The sequence below is a fragment of the Aythya fuligula genome, chromosome W, assembly GCF_009819795.1.
Source record: "Aythya fuligula isolate bAytFul2 chromosome W, bAytFul2.pri, whole genome shotgun sequence".
In the NCBI taxonomy this organism is placed as follows: Eukaryota; Metazoa; Chordata; class Aves; order Anseriformes; family Anatidae; genus Aythya; species Aythya fuligula.
The window spans coordinates 8,635,605-8,655,542 of record NC_045594.1 but is presented as its reverse complement, the minus strand read 5'-3'; the positions used below and the strand labels follow the sequence as shown (position 1 = coordinate 8,655,542).

Here is a 19,938-nt window from a genome sequence, read left to right as displayed (position 1 = left end):
GAATGTTTTAATTACTCGTGTGTCTGGGAGTTTCAGAACAACTGATAACAACTAGTGACTGTTATGGGATACTATGCGGATCTTTGGTATCTGGTTAGGGGGGGCCGAGAGATAAAGAAGAAGGAGAAAGAAGCTGAAGGACGGCTGGGAGACAAGACTTGAAGAGGATGTTCTGTAAACTTGGTATGGTGCCCAGTAAGTACAAAGGGGGAGAGGAAGACTACGAGCCTTCAGCATGAAAGACCCCTAGAGACCCCCAGAAGAGACCCCAGAGGAGACTGCGCATGCTCCAGTAGGAGGGACTGCACCCCGGAAGCTAATTTAATAATCTATTTTTTTTAGAAGTAGTCATGAATATGTATTAGTCTAGGAGCATAAAAATCAGCTGCTTGATGTAACTGGTGTGCGTCCTGGTGGAGCGGAGACTCCCGGTGCACCCAGCGCTGTTTGCTTACCTCTATTCCTTTATATTCTTTCAATAAATCCTATTTTTTTTTATTTAATCCTAATTTGAATCCTGAGCCATTTATAACATATGCATACAGTCTTTTACTGCCTTATCTTTGGGGCCGTTTACATACCATTGCGCTAGCTAAGACCTACGGAATCAACATCCTTTATCTTGTTCCCTGACTCACTTCTTTAAAAAAGGTACGCGTCAAATGCAATATGTTAAACGTATTTTCACTCGTAAGTTCAAGCTATTTTTATAAATTTAATGAAAATGCTATTTTTTTTAGTTAGTTTGTTTAAACGGTGATACTGGGCTCTCACTAGTTTCAAATCCGGCGAGCAGGGTAACTTAACTCTGTTGCCTTTGCTAGCAGCGGCTGGGCCGCGCAGTTCCCTACGCAGCCCCGCCCACCCGACGGTGGGTGATGTTCTACTGGTCTCTTCCGCCCACATCCGTGGGAAGATCGTAAGGCATGCATCTTTCAGCGGTGTCTGGGATGGTTTGTATGATCGCGGCCTGAGCGTTCGTTTCAGTGACTGGTCCTGGCCACTCGGCGGCTTGTACCAGTGTACGGCCGCTAGGGCCAGTAAGGCTGCGCCGCCGCACAATTCATTACGTCGGTGCTGGGAACTCCCGCGGGCGAGGCAGGACGCACGTTAAGGATTTCCCCGCCGTCCCGCGTTGAACGTTCGGGATTGTTCTCATAACGTCACGGCAGAGAACTCCTGCAGGCGAGGTGGGGTCGCATACCTCGTCGGCGGCCGGTAAGCCCCACCTCAGGCTCCTGTGGAATCGCGCGGTAGCTCTCGCGAGGTTTGGGCGCGCTGAACGTTGTAGCTCGGAGTGGCGCCATTTTGGGAGTGAGGTGATTGGTGTTTGTACATGTGTGTTTGCGTGTGTGGTGCTCTTGCGTCTGGGGGTTCTTCGTGATTCTTGGGGGTGGAGAGTCGCTGTTGCTGCGTACGGTGTGGTGGCGGCAGCAGCAACAACAACCGCCGCCAGGGAGCAGAGGTGGAGTATTTAGGGTGGGTGCTATTGTGAGGGGTGTGGGGCTGCCCCTCTTCTTCCCTTGCCGTAGGGTCCCGTGTGGCGGGAGGCCCGCCCAAGGGAAGGCGGGGGGGAGCCCTGCCTGGGGAGGCAGGTCTGGCGGAACCCTTCACGGCTCCCGACGCTTTATCAGTAGCAAAAGCTCTCGCGGAGAAGCTAGGGATTTCCCTGGGCTGTTCCCCCACGCTGTGGCCGGCTGCCTGCCTGCCTCGGTGCTGCTCCCTGCGGCTCAGGATTCCTCGGGCAGCCCCCGCCACTTTTTCGGGTTTGCTTCGTGCCTTGTTTGCTGTCTCTAGTCTGGGTCAGCGCCTTCCTTCTCGGGTGTCCTGCAGGCTGATTTTTTTTCCCAATAAAATGAGAAGCGTCCTTTTTTTTTTTTTTTTTTTTTTTTTTTTTTTTTCTCCTCTTTCCCTCGGAGACCGGAGAAGAAGATGCCTGCTTCTTTTATAAGGACAGGAGAACGTTAGCACTGAAGTGCTGTGTTCTCCGGTGCATGCCCGCTGCGCTCTCCAGGGTGTGAGTGCAGGTTTCACTAGCCTTCTGTATTGGGATTTTGTTGCCTGACTGCATGCACGTTTACTTTTTAAGATTCAGATATATCTATTTGTTTGTAATGCCGGTTAAGATTTCAAAAGTGAAAACTGATGGCTCTGATTCTTTTCCCTTAGGTAATTTGGATTACAGAGAGAGCCCTGGATGTTTGGCTTGTTTTGCCTTAGCTGGTAGGGAGGAAGAATGGTGGAGATCGACCTGCTGTAGTTGCTTTTTTTTGAAAGTGGGGAGATATCGGACACTGATTGTGGATTACTTGTCCAAGTGTATCCTCCTGAAAAGGCTTCTGGAACAATCAGTAGGCATCTGGAAAGTGAATTGGAAGTTTGTGAGCTTTCTCTTTCTAGAAGCACAGAGCGCTTCACCCTTGGACACTTCACATGTCATGGATACATGGCTGAATGTATCAAGTTTGGAATGCTTTGGTTGTCAAAATAACGTGCTTCTTGGTTTTTAGTTACTTTTTTTCTTTCAAGCGATGTTCTGTCTGAGTCATAGGCATAACCAATTTTGTGAACTGACTCCAGATTAAGTGCAGCCTGAGTTACTGTGTAGATGTTGCTGAAAAGTTTCATGGCAGATATTTTACCCCCCCCCCCCTTTTTTTTTTTGATTTTCTAATATAGTCTTTTGTCATTTTGCACTAAGACCTATTTTCTAAATGAAAAACATAACAGTAATTTGTTTGTAATTACTTCTGTTGAAAAATGTTGTTGCCGGTAAGCAATAGAGTGATATCCAGATAGCTGTTGTTTACAAATGTCTCTGCTCTCTGAAATTAGGAAATGCTATTTAGTTCAGATATAAAAATTGTTGGTTTTTTTTTGGCTTTACAGTTTACAGTATAAAAAGTGTATTTATTTCATCTGGAGTTGATGCTTCTTATAGTGATATGTATATGGAATAGATGAGAGGAGAAGCCTTCAGAAAGAAACACAAGCTTCTTAAGTTAGAGACTTAGCAAGCTTTGTAAATAGCCTTGTGGAATCTGTAAGCAAGAAGGATGGGTAGCTGATTCCTGTGATGTCAAATTCATGTCAAACAGCTATGAATGTAGTATCAACAATAGCTTGTGATATTATCTCAAGGAAAACAAACTGGAAAAACATAAATCACGTGGTGCTAACGACACCTCGTGTGGTCCTCTTGGATTAGGTAAGTATTGTAGTGTTCATAAACAAATTTACACTTGAATAAATATTTTGTTGGTAGAATGGTTAAATTAGTAACAGTTTCTGCCTAGAGGATGCTGTTTTTCTTTTGAGAACATTGAAATGAGCTTGCAGAATCTAGGTTTTATTTGTCAATTAATGGAATATCTGTAAGGATTTGAAGAATACATGCACTACTACAGAGAGCAATTTGTATGTAGGAGTGTGATTCTTCTGGGAGACTTAAAAAATACATCTAGACTGAATCCATAGGTAACTTATCCCTTTGTGTTAATATTGTAATCTCAATAGTGAGCTGTTATGCTTCTTGAATAGGTCTGTTGGATGGCTTGTCCTTCCATTTTCATTAGGCATTTTTGTAGCACGAAGGTATTGATGTAGCTTTTTTAAAATCTATTCCTTTCGCTGTTCTTTGTCCTGTATGGAAGCAAATTTCTATTCTTTCCATTGAAACTTTAAGGTTGTATTCAGAGTAATTTCCTGTTCTGTAATGGGAATGAGTCTGGTTTGAAACTATATCATAACAAAAAAAGCAACCCTCCACAACTTTCTTGTGAAGGATTTAAAACCAAAATATATTGGCTAACTAACCAATTTTATGTGTTAGTTGTATTGGTGCCATCTTCCCCTGTAATTGATTTATCAATGTAGATACAGTTAACCGTGGAAATTAATATATATTTGTAATATTTTTCTTTGCAGGCTTGATTTCAGCTGAATTGCTACTGCCTCAAGGAAAATTAAGATGGACGGAACAACTTAATTCAAAAGTCAGTGGTAATTTTATGTAGTCGTGTGTCGTTTCCCCCCCCCCATTTATTCATAAAGCTTTAAATAATTAAAGCATTATTGGGTAGACTATAAATCGAGTCTCTGTTAAAGGTGACACATTTATTGTAGTCACCATCTTTTCAAAAATAATTCAGAGACTCTGTGATACTAAACTATTAGTAATACTGAGATAATAAAATAAAAAGAAAAAAATCTAAGGACATTGCAAAGATTTTTGAGAATATGGCTTGCGTTAAAGCCTGGCAGAAAAGTAACTTTAAGCATGGGAAATTATGCTGAAGGACTGCTACAGTGTTTTTTTTTTTTGTTTTTGTTTTTTTTGTTTTTCCTGTAACGTTTTATTTTTACTACAAATAACACTTGCTTCTAAGTAAATATTTTAAATTTCTTAGGATCAATGAAGTAGTTCTATTTTGTGTTACCTTGTCAGTATCTAAAAGTTGGATTTAGCTTCGGTATTTTGTTTTCTTTGAATGACTTTGCTGTTTTGTTACTTTAACTTCTGTCTTTTCAAAACAGCAAAACTGAAATAGGAACTGTTTAAGATAGGAGTCTTTCTGTAATTTCTTTCTTTTCTGCATTGAGTTTTTTAGTGTGGCTGGGATTTGAGTGAATGAACTGAGCCACTTGTAAAGGAACCAAACTAATAGAATTGCCTTCATTATTTTAGCTGGAGTAGTCTGTTTTGCTTTAAACCATTTGGTGAATGGAAAGAATTCAGGCATAAGTGGCTATTAGATTTTGTTTATTATATGCCCACAAACATAGTAAAATGCATACTTGTTCTTAATAGAAAAAAATCGTCTGTTTTTCAAGCTATTAACTTTCAATACTACAAGAAACTTTTACTTCTTGATGGGGGAGGGGGTTCATGCTGAAACTGAGGAACTATATCCCCTTACTGCTTGAAATCACATCTTTCTCTTGTGGATGTTTTGAAGTTTGCCTTTTAACTTTATTAAATTATTTATTTAATCATACCAGCAACCAGAAAGATGTATTCTTTTTTGCCTATTTTTATACTGTTTGCACTTGGAAAGTGCAACTGTTCTGATTTGTATGCATGTGCATTTGACGTGGTGTGCTTTACAGCTGTGCCCTTGTACAGTGAGCAAAATTCAGAGTTGGATGAGGCCTATTCAGGAGAAAATGCTTAGCATGACGGTCTACTGTAATACCACCTTTAGGTTTTTATTTGTGTAGTGCTGACAGTACGTTAAGTGTTTTGTAGATAAACATGAAAATAAGGTACTTGCCCCAGGGAGCTTATACTTCAAGCCTTTATTTAAACATACCTTTTGTATTGGAATAAACGAAGTGGAATTTGCCGAGGCGATCGGCTCCATTTGCCGAGGCGATCGGCTCCGGGGCAGACGCGTTCTGCAGCGGAGCGGGGGATCGGGCCAGGCAGGGCTAATTTTTTCCGGCATCGAGCCTACTTGAGGGAGCCGCCAGGACCCGGCAGCCCTCGTGAGGGAGGCTGACGAGGCGAAGGCGGAGCCAGCAGCGCCCCCTCCCCAGCCGTTCAAAAGCTGCCCCTAGGGAGCGCGAGCGACCAGGGCGTGGCGCGGCAGTTTGCGCGGCAGGGCGCGCAGGCAGGGCGCGCAGGAAGGGCAGAGCGCTCCCCCTACACACAAACAACACCTCGTTAACAACAGCCGTAACTAGGTGATAATGGTCGCCACCAGGCACGGTGCGCTCTCCAGAAAGTCGGTACACACGCAGACCGACTACCCGTTAAAAAATGCAGCAGTTCAGGTCACCGGATGCAAGGAGTGTCTGAGCCTGTTGCTGCCATCGGCAGGAGGCAGAGAAACTGCGTGCATGAGGTGCGAGCAGGTGGATGATCTGGTCCGCATGGTGGCGGAGCTCAAGGAGGAGGTGGAGAGGTTGAGGGACATCAGGGAGTGTGAGCGGGAGATAGACTTCTGGAGTAACTCCCTGCAGGGCCTCAAGGGGAGGTGCTGAGGTGAGACTCCTCAAATGGGGGTGGACCCCCTGCCCTGTCCCCATCGGGCAGAGGGAGGGGATCTGGGAGCTGAGGAGGAATGGAAACAGGTCCCTGCTCGACCTCGCAGGCGATGCCCTCCCCTTCCGGCCCCACCTTCCCAGGTGCCCTTACGCAACAGGTTTGAGGCCCTAGAGATTGAGAGGCCGGTGTGTGAGGAAGAGGTGGCAAATGTTCCCAGGAGGATGCCTGGGGCAAGGAGGTCAACTCCGCGCCTCAGGACTGCCTCCACCAAGAAAGACAGGAGGGTTATTGTTGTTGGAGACTCGATTCTTAGGGGAACAGAGGGCCCTATTTGTCGGCCTGACCCTACCCGTAGGGAGGTCTGCTGCCTCCCTTTGGCCAGGGTCAGGGACGTGCCAGGAAGCTTCCTAACCTGGTACGCCCCTCTGACTACTATCCTCTTTTGATAGTCCAGGCAGGTAGTGACAACATGAAGAGAGAAGCCTGAAGGCTATCAAACGAGACTTTAGGGGGCTGGGCCGGTTAGTGGATGGAGCGGGAGTGCAGGTGGTGTATTCGTCCATCCCTACAGTGGCAGGGAGGGGTTCAGAGAGGACGCGGAAAGCCCACCTGTTAAACACGTGGCTCCGGGACTGGTGCCAACGCAGAAATCTTGGGTTTTTTGATCATGGGGCACTTTACTCAGCACCTGGCCTGATGGCCGCAGACGGGTCCCTATCTTTTAGGGGAAAAAGGATCATGGGCCAGGAGCTGGCAGGGCTCATTGAGAGGGCTTTAAACTAGGTAGGAAGGGGGATGGGGCTGAGGCTAGGATTGTTGGGGCTGTGCCAGGGGGAACAATGGCAAGGCCAGAGGATAAGGCAATGACCCAGCTGAAGTGCATCTACACCAATGCACGCAGCATGGGTAACAAACAGGAGGAGCTGGAAGCCATCGTGCGGCGGGCAGGCTACGACTTGGTTGCCATCACGGAGACGTGGTGGGACCAGTCTCATGACTGGAGTGCTGCAATGACTGCCTATAAGCTCTATAGAAAGGACAGGCAGCATAGAAGGGGTGGTGGTGTGGCTCTCTATATTAGAGAGTCTTTCGAGGTTGTAGAACTCGAGGCTGGGAATGACAAGGTCGAGTCCCTTTGGGTTAGGATCGGCAGGGACAACAAGGCTAGTGTCCTAGTCGGGGTCTGCTATAGACCGCCGAACCAGGATGAGGAGACGGATGAGGAATTCTACAGGCAGTGACAGAAGTGCGAAATCTTCAGCTCTTGTACTCGTGGGGGACTTCAACTTCCCTGGACATATCCTGGAAGCACAACACAGCCCTGAGAAAGCAGTCTAGGAGGTTTCTGGATGAGCGTGGAAGATAGCTTCCTGACACAGCTGGTTAGTGAGCCTACCAGGGGAGGTGCCCCGCTAGACCTTCTCTTCACAAACAGAGAAGGACTGGTGGAGGATGTGATTGTCGGGAGCTGTCTTGGGCAGAGTGACCACGCAATGGTGGAGTTCTCTATTCTTGGCGAGGCCAGGAAGGGGACCAGTAAAACCGCTGTATTGGACTTTCGGAGGGCTGACTTTGAGCTGCTCAGGACACTGGTTGGTGGAGTCTCTTGGGAGGCGGTTCTGAAGGGCAGAGGAGTCCAGGAAGGCTGGGCGCTCTTCAAGAGGGAAGTCTTAATGGCGCAGGAGCAGTCTGTCCCCCACGTGCCAAAGACGAGCTGGCGGGGAAGAAGACCGGGCCTGGCTCAACAGAGAATTGTGGCTTGATCTTAGGAGGAAAAGAGGGTTTATAAGCTTTGGAAAAGTGGGCAGGCCACTAAGGAGGACTTTAAAGAAGTAGCGAGGCTGTGCAGGGACAAAATTAGGAAGGCCAAAGCTCATCTGGAGCTCAATCTGGCTACTGCCGTTTAAAGATAACAAAAACGTTTCTATAAATACATCAACACAAAAGGAGGACTAAGGAGAATCTCCATCCTTTACTGGATGCGGGGGGAAACTTAGTTACAAGAGATGAGGAGAAGGCGGAGGTGCTCAATGCCTTCTTTGCCTCAGTCTTTAGCGGCAATACCGGTTGTTCTCTGGATACTCAGTACCCTGAGCTGGTGGAAGGGGATGGGGAGCAGGATGTGGCCCTCATTATCCACGAAGAACTGGTTGGTGACCTGCTACGGCACTTGGATTTGCACAAGTCGATGGGGCCGGATGGGATCCACCAAGGGTACTGAGGGAACTGGCAGAGGAGCTGGCCCAAGCCACTGTCCATCGTTTATCAGCAGTCCTGGCTATCGGGGAGGTCCAGTGACTGGCGGCTTGCAAATGTGATGCCCATCTACAAGAAGGGCCGGAGGGCAGACCGGGAAACTACAGGCCTGTCAGTTTGACCTCAGTGCCAGGAAAGCTCATGGAGCAGATCCTCCTGAGAGTCATCATGCAGCACTTGCAGGGGAAGCAGGCGATCAGGGCCAGTCAGCATGGGTTTATGAAAGGCAGGTCTTGCTGACGAACCTGATCTCCTTCTATGACAGAGTGACGCGCTGGGTGGACGAGGGAAAGGCTGCTGGATGTGGTCTACCTTGACTTCAGCAAGGCTTTTGGACACCATTCCCCACAGCATTCTCCTCAAGAAACTGGCTGCCTCTTGGCTTGGACTGGCGCACGCTTCGTTGGGTTAGAAACTGGCTGGATAGCCGGGCCCAAAGAGTAGTGGTGAATGGAGCCAAGTCCAGTTGGAGGCCAGTCACTAGTGGCGTCCCCAGGGCTCGGTGCTGGGGCCGGTCCTCTTTAATATCTTCATCGATGATCTGGACGAGGGCATGGAGTGCACCCTCAGTAAGTTCGCAGATGACACCAAGCTAGGTGCGTGTGTCGATCTGCTTGAGGGTAGAAAGCTCTGCAGGAGGATCTGGATAGGCTGCACCGATGGGCTGAGGTCAACTGCATGAAGTTCAACAAGGCCAAGTGCCAGGTCCTGCACCTGGGGCGCAATAACCCCAAGCAGAGCTACAGGCTGGGAGAGGAATGGTTGGAGAGCTGCCAGGCAGAGAAGGACCTGGGAGTGATGGTGGATAGTCGGCTGAATATGAGCAGCAGTGTGCTCAGGTGGCCAAGAAGGCCAACGGCATCCTGGCTTGTATAAGAAACAGTGTGACCAGCAGGGCTAGGGAGGTGATCGTCCCCCTGTACTCAGCTCTGGTGAGGCCGCACCTTGAGTCCTGTGTTCAGTTTTTGGGCCCCTAGCTACAAGAAGGACAACGAGGTGCTTGAGCGGGTGCAGAGAAGGGCGACGAAGCTGGTGAGGTGCCTGGAGAACAAGTCCTACGAGGAGCGGCTGAGGGAGCTGGCTTGTTCAGCCTGGAGAAGAGGAGGCTCAGGGGCGACCTTATCGCTCTCTATAGGTACCTCAAGGGAGGCTGTATCGAGGTGGGGGTTGGTCTTTTCTCCCACGTGCCTGGTGACAGGACGAGGGGGAATGGGCTTAAGTTGCGCAGGGGAGTTTAGGTAGATGTTAGGAAGAACTTCTTCACTGAAAGGGTTGTGAGGCATTGGAACAGGCTGCCCAGGGAAGTGGTTTGAGTCACCATCCCTGGAAGTCTTTTGAAGACGTTTTAGATGTAGAGCTTAGGGACATGGTTTAGTGGGGACTGTTAGCGTCTAGGTCAGAGGTTGGAACTCGATGACCTTGAGGTCTCTTTCCAACCTAGAAATTCTGTGATTCTGTGGAATTGAATCTGTAAAATGATGTAGGGAAACTGTGTAGATAATTAGCTTCTAGTTAGTGCTTCATGAGCTAATGTACTTGAAGTTACTTTTCTTCCTCTCTCTTCTGAGTTGCTTCTATTTTAAAATGTGTGGATAAAACAGTTTGACAATTATAATTTATCAGGGATGTCTGGGGAAGTTGCTCATTTCTTTTAGTACTGGGAATACTTTTTACCTGCAAGGAGAACTATTCACAGATCTGATTGAAAATTAACTTGAGTGAGGCTTGGCACACTTCTTTTTTTTAATTTTGTTTATTGTGTTTTTGAGTAGTAATGTTACACAGTGACTGATGATAAAATTGTATGTCGTGCTATCAACTCTTCCACAGTTTTTTTTTTGTTTTTTTTTTTTTTTTGTAAGTATGCTCAGGGAAACAGCTGAAATACATAAAATCATTTTTCAGCTTTATATACTTGGGGTATTTCAAAGCTGCCATCTTTTACAACTGTTTTTTCTTTAAATCCTTGTGAAGACTGCAAAGTGCATACAAGTGTTAGGTAATGTATGCTGAACTGATGTTTCACTAATGTTTCAGCTTTGTGGACTTTGGTTCTCTTGCCTTGTAAGGTTCAGTGTTTATCCAGTTTTCACTAAATGGTACTGCAAGTGTAGGATTTCAAGCAGAAAGAACCTGGTTGTAGTTTACCTTCAAATAAGAAGTATTCAGTGCTACAGAATACCACTATTTTTTGCTTTTTTTTTTTTTTTTTTTTTTTTTTTTGGGGGGTGGTTTAGTTCAAAGAAGACAAGCTTTTTTTGGATAAAAGTAGTGATCAAGTTATTTTAAGCTTTCTCACAATCCTGTCTGTTTCTAAAATGTCTAAAAGATGTTTTGATTTGTGACACTAATACTGAAGTCACAGGAGTGACCTAAACTCCACTGCTCATAAAGCATATCTATATACAGAAAACAGACCATATGATAAAGAATAATAGCTGGGAATTTTAGAACATCTGTCTCTCAGGAAGTCTACTGATGTTCTAGGTCCTTACAATGGTAGTAAGTATTCCTCAGTAGAGTCATCCCCATGTGAAGAACTTCAGCACTAAGTAGGAATGAAGGTGGGTTTTCCTTGTATTTTTGTTTGTTTTGCTAAGTCACTATAATGTTGGGTCTTACAGTTTGTATCTTTACCAGATTATTAATGTTGGCTTAAATGATTAAAAATTGACTGATGCAGTTTGATGTCCTGCAGTTCTCATACCTTGGCATGTCACAAGACTTCTGGAGGTGTTCAAATCTGATGGGGACTTCATCCAGTTCCCAGTGCAGGATAGCCGTAGTTCTCATGCAATTATTTTTAAAGATGAGGCAAGAAGGTAAATTAAAAAAAAATAAATCATTTTTTCTCCCTCATTTTCCAATGCTAGAGTTCTCAACAGAACAATTCTGTATTGGATGGTGAAATAGTGAAACAAACTGGAGATTTTACTTGATCTTGCAGTAGCACAGTTTGAGAAAGAAGAGACTTCAGCTAGGTGTTCAGAACTTCTGAACATACGTTGACCCTGTGTGAGAGAAGACCTTTAAAGGTTCAATTATATTGTCAAAAACTTGCACCTCTAATAAAGGTAAACAAATTTCAGAGAACCACAGAACTTTAGGGAATTACTGTATCTAAACTTAACCTTGTTTGTAAATTTTTTTGTCTGTAAACCATCTTCTACCTTGAAATAAGGGGTGGAATTACACCCACACTTTCCCTTTAAAGTGTTTTAAGGTTTAATTATAAAGATTTAAGCTTACTTTGTTACAGTGTTACAGCTGTGGCTGTGCATCTACATAGAGAGAAACAAGGAAATTAATCTTTTCATGGAATTATAGTCATTAAGGTTGGAAATGACCTCCAAGGTCATCTGGTCCAACCATCCCCCCCCTACCATCAGTATCACCTACTGAAACCATGTCCCTAAGCACCACATCCAACCTTTCCTTAAACACTCCTAGGGACAGGAATTCCACCACATCCCTGGGCAACCTGTTCCAATGACTAACCATCTTTCTGACAATATTCTTTTTTCATAACTTCCAACATGAGAACTGTTTTGTTGTAATAGTGATGGTCATAAATCACTGCAAAAGCACAAGTGTTTGCACTTTCAAAATGGCAAAGCTTATGTTAGGACTTGAATGTTTCTTTTCTCTTATGAATGTACAGTTTTTTAGATAGCAAAATAACTTGAAATTAGCTTGTTTCGCTTTGTTCAAACTAAATGAAAATGTAAGGAAGTTCTCTAAAACGAGAATAAAATGGAGGTATATAAGGTTTAACAGAAGTATTGTTTAAAGCTTACACTTAGAAACTTCAAATTAGTGCTACTCTGAACTTAGAGAAAACAGGGAAGGATGTGTTATCACAAGAAATTTTCTGTTTAAAGAAGGTGGTTTTGCAGAAAAAGGAAAAACTTTTATTTAACTACTTATTGAGGTAAAGATCCTGAACATTTCTCTTTATGAAGAGGGACTAGTCTGGCTAGGACTTGAGCATATACTATCTTAGAATTCAGAGCAAAATTTTGTAATTCTGCAGTTGATGCTGTATCAGGTGAGGTAAATTAATGAACCTGGCCCAAGATGGGAAACCTGTAGGGTCAATTCATTCTGTAGCTTGGTTATTCCAGAGTTGCTCTGTTTCAGTGAGCATGTTGCCTGCTACTTCTCCAGAAAGCCCTTTGACCTTGGCAAATAGATTTCTCTTTGTATTGTAATGAAATGCAGTACAGTTGGTGCTCGATATCTCTGCTAGTGTGAACATTGTTTTAATTTCCCTGTAGAAAATCATGTGTCTTCATTTCCTTCTATTGTGGTTTAACCCAGTCAGCAGCTGAACACCACACAGCCATTCGCTCACGCTCCCCCCCCATCCCTCTCTGGGATGGGGAGAGAAACGAAAAAGTGAAGCCTGTGAGCTGAGATAAAGACAGTTTATAAGATGGGAAAATAATAACGCTAATAATAACATATGATGATGATAATAGTACTACTAATAATAATGTGTATGAAACAAGTGATGCACAATGCAATGCCCAGGCCTATCCCTCAGCAGCTGCCCCCGCCACCCGGCTAGCACCCCTACTATATTGTCAGCACTGACGTCAGATGGGATGGAATACCCCTTTGGCCAGCTTAGGTCAGCTGTCCTGGGTCTGTCCCCTCCCAGCTCTTGCTGCACCCCCAGCCTGGCCTGCGGGCAGGACAGATGGGAGAAGCTGAGACGTCCCTTGCTTAGTATAAGCACTGCTCTGCAACAATTAAAGCATCAGTGTGTTATCAACACTCTTCTCTATCCTAATCCAAAACATAGGACCCTACCAGCTACTAGGAGGAAAATTAACTCTATCCTAGCTGAAACAGGACATACATCCACCCCTTATTCCATACCATTTATGTTGTGCTCTGGTTGCACTCTTCCAATACATTTAAATTAATCACCATTTTCTCATCTATGGTATATAGCAATAATGGTAGTGAGACATACAGTATTATATAATAATTAACATGATACAATTCAACTCATGGGCTATTCTCACCCAGTATTAAATCCCCTTGAGGTACACACCGGACCCTCCCCATCTTTTGCATTACCTACCAAGTGCATCCAGGTCCTGAGCAAAAGCTATTCCACGAATGGGTTTGCCTTTTCCTGAGGCAGGTAGTAGCCCAGACTGTTTACCCAGCATGTTTCTTATGTGCACTACAGGAACTTTATCCCCTTCTACAGTACGTAACAGGTTGGATTGGGCAGGTCCAGCTCGGTTGGCAGATCCCCTAGTGTTGACTAACAGGTGGCCTTTGCCAAATGCGTTATCCCAATTTTTGAATGTCCCAGCGACCATTGCTTCAGTGTAGTCTTTTAACAGTCCATTGTATCGTTCAACTTTCCCAGAGGCTGGTGCATGATAGGGGATGTGATACACCCACTCAGTGTACTCTTTGGCCGAAGTGTCTATAAGTTGTTTCGGAAATGAGTCCCATTGTCTGACTCAATTCTTTGTTGGGGTGCCATGTCGCCACAGGACTTGCTTTTCAAGGCCCAGGATGGTGTTCCAGGCAGTGGCATGCGGCGCAGGATATTGTTTCCAGCCATCGGTGTTGCTTCCATCATTGTCAGTACGCAGCGCTTGCCATTGCGGGTTTGAGGGAGTGTGATGTAATCAATCTGCCAGGCTTCTCCATATTATATTTCAGCCATCATCCTCCATGCCAAAGAGGCTTTGACCGCTTGGTTTGCTTGATTGCCAGTATATGTTTCACAGTCATGAATAACTTGTGCAATAGCAGTCATGGTCAGGTCTGCCCCTCGATCATGAAGCCCACCTGTATGTTGCATCTCTACCTTGATGGCCTGAGGTGTCATGGGCCCATCGGGCTATAAATAATCATAGAATCATAGAATATCCTGAGTTGGAAGGGCCCCTTAAGGATCATCAAGTCCAACTCTTGACACGCACAGGCTACCCAAAAGTTCAGACCATGAACTAATAATAATAATTCACCCTTATGTTGCCAACCCAGGTCCACCTGGGCACTTCAATCTTAGCAGCCTGATCCACCGCTGGTGTTTTGATGTTCTTCAGTAGCACGATCTTGGGCACGTGACCATTAACGTGGCGTACCTTTACAATCAGGTTCTCCACCCAGGCAGCAATATCTTGCCACAATGCAGCAGCCCAGATGGGTTTGCCTCTGCGCTGCCAGTTGCTCTGTTTCCATTGCTGTAACCACCCCCACAGGGCATTTGCTACCATCCATGAATCTGTGTAGAGATCGAGAATTGGCCACTTTTCCTGTTCAGCAATATCTAAAGCCAGCTGAATGGCCTTCACTTCTGCAAATTGACTCGATTCAGCAGCATCTGCAACTTGTCGTGTAGGACTCCATACAGCAGCCTTCCACCTCCGATTTTTCCCCTTGTCGTTGCTCAGGGCCCCATTCAAACTCATTCTTCTCACGGGTTACTTGGTTAGAGCAGGTTACAATCAGACTGTAATTTGGCGTGTGCATTCTCCAAAACCCCACAACACCTAGGAAAGTTTGTGTTGCTTTTTTGCTAGTTGGTGGAGACATAGCTGTTATTTTGTTGATCACATCCATTGGGATTTGACGATGTCCATCTTGCCATTTTATTCCTAAAAATTGGATCATCCTTAACTCAAACCTTCATCCCTGTGTGTCATATTTTCTCCCTCTTCCCCTTTGAGGAGGAAGAGGGGGAGTGCGGCTGCGGTGGAACTCATCTGCCCACCTGAGTTTATACTGAGTTACCCCACCACAGATGGGCCTGGTCACTCAGCCTATTTTGGGATTGTTCAGTTGTTTAACGCATACTTTGACAGGTTCTCTATTGAGAATGTAATAGACTTTTGATGTCTTCTGAAAATAAATAACATCCACTGCTCTCCCTTCATTTACCATTCTAGTTGCTTTACTGTAGCTATTAGCTTAGTTAAGCATGAATTCCCCTTCATAAAGCTATGCTGACTGTTCCCAAACACACAAAGGACCAAGAGGCAATTGGAAATTGCATCCAGGGTCAGTTGTTCCACCATCTTTCTCTAGGCTGAAGAGAGGCTAACAGGCTTATAGCTCCCTGGATCCCCTTTCTGATGAGGATTAACATGTGCTCTCTTCTAGAACCTATCCCAATCACCATGATCTTCTAGAAGCTTAAATGGCCTTGCAATGACATCAGCCAACTCCCTCAGCACTCATAGGTGTATCTGGTCAGGCCCCATGGACTCCTGTATATCTTAAAGTGTTCCCTAACATGATCTCCTTCTACTGAGGTTGGAAAAAAAAAGCACAGCAGAACATCAAGATGACAAGGACAGGAGATCAGAGACTGTCCCCACCCAATTTTAACAGCATGTTAACTTGTCTAACCAGTATTTAGCAGGCAGAGGAAAGACAGTCCCACTGGTGTTGAAGAGGGCCAGCAGAAGGGAGTTCTCTTCAGTATACAGAAGAAATACTTCCTTAGCCCAGAGAACTGTCTTCAATATTGAAGACATGCTTCATTACTGTTGGCAAGAAATATTTGAGTCCATAACACTGTCTGAACCACTGGAACAAATAAAAATAGTTTTGCTTTTTCATTATGTCCTAGCAGGGAGGCATAAGACCAATGGCACCACTATAGTAAGGAGAAAGCTGTTCAGAAAAATAGTAAAGTCACCACAACACCTAGAATCTAAACTTCATTTACTAAAAGATTGTTTACTTTTGACCATTTCAAGGATTTATCATCTTAAATACAATCCATTTAAATAGAGCCAACTGAAGTATTATACAAAAACTAAATTTCAAAATACTAAAAATTAGAAAAACCTGACAGCTGAAGCCATGACCAGAAGCTAGATACAAGGAAATAATAGTTCTACATTTTCAGTTTCTATATTTCTCATGCTTAGTGGATAGCCTAAATTATTTTACAGGAAGCAATTTCTATGACACGGTATTTCAGAGGTTGTTAGAAGATTAAAAAACACAATTATAAACTCAAACAAGTAGGAATACTCGAAGCTTATGAGTGAAGTAGTAAATATATTAAATTTAAGGAAGCTTCTAGCCATGAATTCCCGAAGTTAGATTTTATAAGATTTTAAATGAAGACAAATTCAAATTTCTTGATGCTCCCTGAAGAGCAGTTTAGAACTTCAGTCTATTGATTTGTATAGCGAAACACATGTACAGAATAAAAACACATATATGCACACAGTTTTCAGAAAAATCTAAAATTGACATGTATGCACATCTAAACAGCACATACCTTATGATCTTTTACCTACTGCCTCACAGATTATTACCTTAAATACAGCATACCACAAACCGTAAGTTGGAACCTTAACTCTACCCTTCAGCTACAAACTTGTTTGATAATCTACCCCCACCTTACCATCATAAGGTCAGTATATGTATAAATAGATAAAATAAATAAGCCATCAGCATTAAAATATACTATAGTTTCATTATGACTTAAAAATACATAGGTATATATTATTCAATGTTGTTCGTATTCAGATAGGTGCTGCTGCTTTGCTTGGTAATGAGCTATGGCAAATAAATCAAATTCTTCTTAACTCAGGAAGGTGCATCAAGCATATGAGTTTCAGAGAGACCCAATAAGCAAGCCTGCAGGACATCTTACAAAAGAGTGATCATTTACAAGGTGTCCTGGTTTCAGTTAGGACAGAGTTAATTTTCCTCCTAGTAGCTGGTAGGGTGCTATGTTTTCAATTAGGATGAGAAGAGTGCTGATAACATGCTGATGTTTTACTAGTTGCAGAGCAGTGCTCCGTGCATCTCAGGAGAGGATATTTCAAGGACCCAAACGAGTTCTGGTGGGCTTTTTGGCATAGCTGCCTTAGAGGACAGAGGCATTAAACCTAATTATCTACCTTGCTCGGTTCTCAAGAGGAACCTTTCTATTGTGGGATGGTGAGGGTCAAAGAACAGCAAGTGCCAATTGCTACCACAACTGTGCATCGAAGGCAGTATCGCACCAACCGAGACTCCCTGATTCCCATCCATAAGCTAATCATCAACTGGAGAGCCAAGGACTGACCAGCAAGACTCATTCACCTTTTAATAGTCCCATATGGCCAGTGTGAAAGTCTAATGGTGAGTGGAGACTAACAGTGGACTATCGTGGCCTGAACGAAGTCACGACCACCACTGAGTGCTGCAGTGCTGGACATGCTAGAACTTCAGTATGAACTTGATCGAAGGCAGCCAAGTGGTACGCCACAATGATATCGCTAATGCATTTTTCTCCATCCCTCTAGCAGCAGAGTGCAGGCCACAGTTTGCGTTCACTTGGAGGGGAGTCCAATACACTTGGAATCGGCTGCCCCCAGGGGTGGAAACACAGCCCTACCATTTGCCATGGACTGATCCAGTCTGTGCTGGAACAGGGGGAAGCTCCTGAACACCTGCAGTACATCGATGACTTTACTGTGTGGGGTGACACAGCAGAGGAAGTTTTCGAGAAAGGGAAGGAAATAGTCCAAATCCTTCTGAAGACTGGTTTTGCCATAAAACAAAATAAAGTCAAAGGACCTGCACGAGAGACAGCTTTTAGGAATAAAATGGCAAGATGGACGTCATCAAATTGCAATGGATGTGATCAACAAAATAACAGCTATGTCTCCACCAACTAGCAAAAAGCAACACAAACTTCCTAGGTGTTGTGGGGTTTTGGAGAATGCACATGCCAAATTACCGTCTGATTGTAAACCTGCTCTACAAGTAACCCATGAGAAGAATGAGTTTGAATGGGGCCCTGAGCAATGACAAGCCTTTGAACAAATCAAGCAGGAAATAGTGCATGCAGTAGCCCTTGGGCCAGTTCGAACAGGACCAGATGTAAACAACGTGCTCTACACCGCAGCCGGGGAGAATGGCCCCACCTGGAGCCTCTGGCAGAAAGAACCTGGGGAAACTCGAGGTCGACCCCTGGGGTTTGGAGTCAGGGATACAGAGGATCTGAGGCCCGCTACACTCCCACTGAAAAAAGAGTTATTGGCAGCTTATAAAGGAGCAGCATATGAAGCGCAGCTCCTCCTGGCACCCAGGCTGCCGATACTAGGCTGGATGTTCAATGGAAGAGTCCCCTCTACACATCATGCAACTGATGCTACATGGAGCAAGTGGGTTGCACTGATTACTCAGCGGGCTCAAATAGGAAACCCCAGTCGCCCAGGAATCTTAGAAGTGATTGTAGACTGGCCAGAAGGCAAATACTTTGGGATATCATCAGAGGAGGAGGTGGTCCGTGCTGAAGAAGCCCCACTGTACAACAAGCTACCAGAAAATGAAAAGAAATATGCCCTGTTCACTGATGGGTCCTGTCGTATTGTGGGGAAAAATCGGAGGTGGAAGGCTGCTGTATGGAGTCCTACACGACAAGTTGCAGATGCTGCTGAATCGAGTCAATTTGCAGAAGTGAAGGCCATTCAGCTGGCTTTAGATATTGCTGAACAGGAAAAGTGGCCAATTCTCGATCTCTACACAGATTCATGGATGGTAGCAAATGCCCTGTGGGGTGGTACAGCAATGGAAGCAGAGCAACTGGCAGCGCAGAGGCAAACCCATCTGGGCTGCTGCATTGTGGCAAGATATTGCTGCCTGGGTGGAGAACCTGATTGTAAAGGTACGCCACGTTAATGGTCACGTGCCCAAGAATCGTGCTACTGAAGAACATCAAAACAACCAGCAGGTGGATCAGGCTGCTAAGATTGAAGTGGCCCAGGTGGACCTGGGTTGGCAACATAAGGGTGAATTATTATTATTAGTTCATGGTCTGAACTTTTGGGTAGACCTGTGCGGTGTCAAGAGTTGGACTTGATGATCCTTAAGGGTCCCTTCCAACTCAGGATATTCTATGATTCTATGAATTATTTATAGCCCGATGGGCCCATGACACCTCAGGCCATCAAGGTAGAGATGCAACATACAGGTGGGCTCATGATCGAGGGGCAGACCTGACCATGACTGCTATTGCACAAGTTATTCATGACTGTGAACATATACTGCAATCAAGCAAACCAACGCGGTCAAAGCCTCTTTGATTTGATTTAGTGTAAGCACTGCTCTGCAACAGCTGAAACAGCGTGTCGCCGGCATTATTTTTCTCCTAAGTCCCACACACAGCACCGTACCAGCTACTAGGAGGAAAATGAACTCTATCCCAGCCCAAACCAGGGCATTATTGAAATCCTCAGGAGTGAAGGAGGGTGAAATCTGTAACTGACAGTTCTGGTGGCAGGAGTCCTTTTTTCCTCCTGGTGAGTGGGGGGGGGGGGTGGGTGGTAAGATTTTTATATATTCAAGAAAATGCAGAAGTCTTATTAAAAGCCACCTAGCATTTTCAGAATGGAGGAAAAGGAGGAAAATTTTCAGGGGGGGGGGGGGGGGGGTTTAGTCTTGTTCGTGGTTTAACCCGGCTGGCAGCTAAACACCACGCAGCCGTTCGCTCACCCTCCCCTCCCTCTCTGGGACGGGGGAGAGAATGAAAGTGAAGCCCGTGAGTGAGATAAAGACAGTTTAATAAGACAGGAAAATAATAATAACAAAAGTAATTAATAACAATAATAATAATAATAATACAATGGTGATAATAGGAAAATAATAATAATAGTATGTACAAACAAGTGATGCACAATGCAATTGCTCACCACCCACTGACCGAA

General features: G+C 44.8%; 1 protein-coding gene across 11 annotated transcripts in view; it reads left to right on the top strand.

The window, feature by feature from the left end:
* Positions 1-543: 543 nt before the first annotated feature.
* LOC116501414 (vasculin-like) overlaps positions 544-19,938 on the top strand; it is a 65,849-nt gene continuing 46,454 nt past the window's right edge. Inside the window, exons 1-4 of one of the 11 annotated variants that reach the window (XM_032206951.1) lie at positions 919-1,218; positions 2,170-3,208; positions 3,928-3,995; positions 13,765-13,854. The gene's annotated coding sequence lies outside the window, so the exon portion shown is untranslated. The other 10 variants (XM_032206952.1, XM_032206954.1, XM_032206949.1 and 7 more) reach the window with 10 other exon arrangements.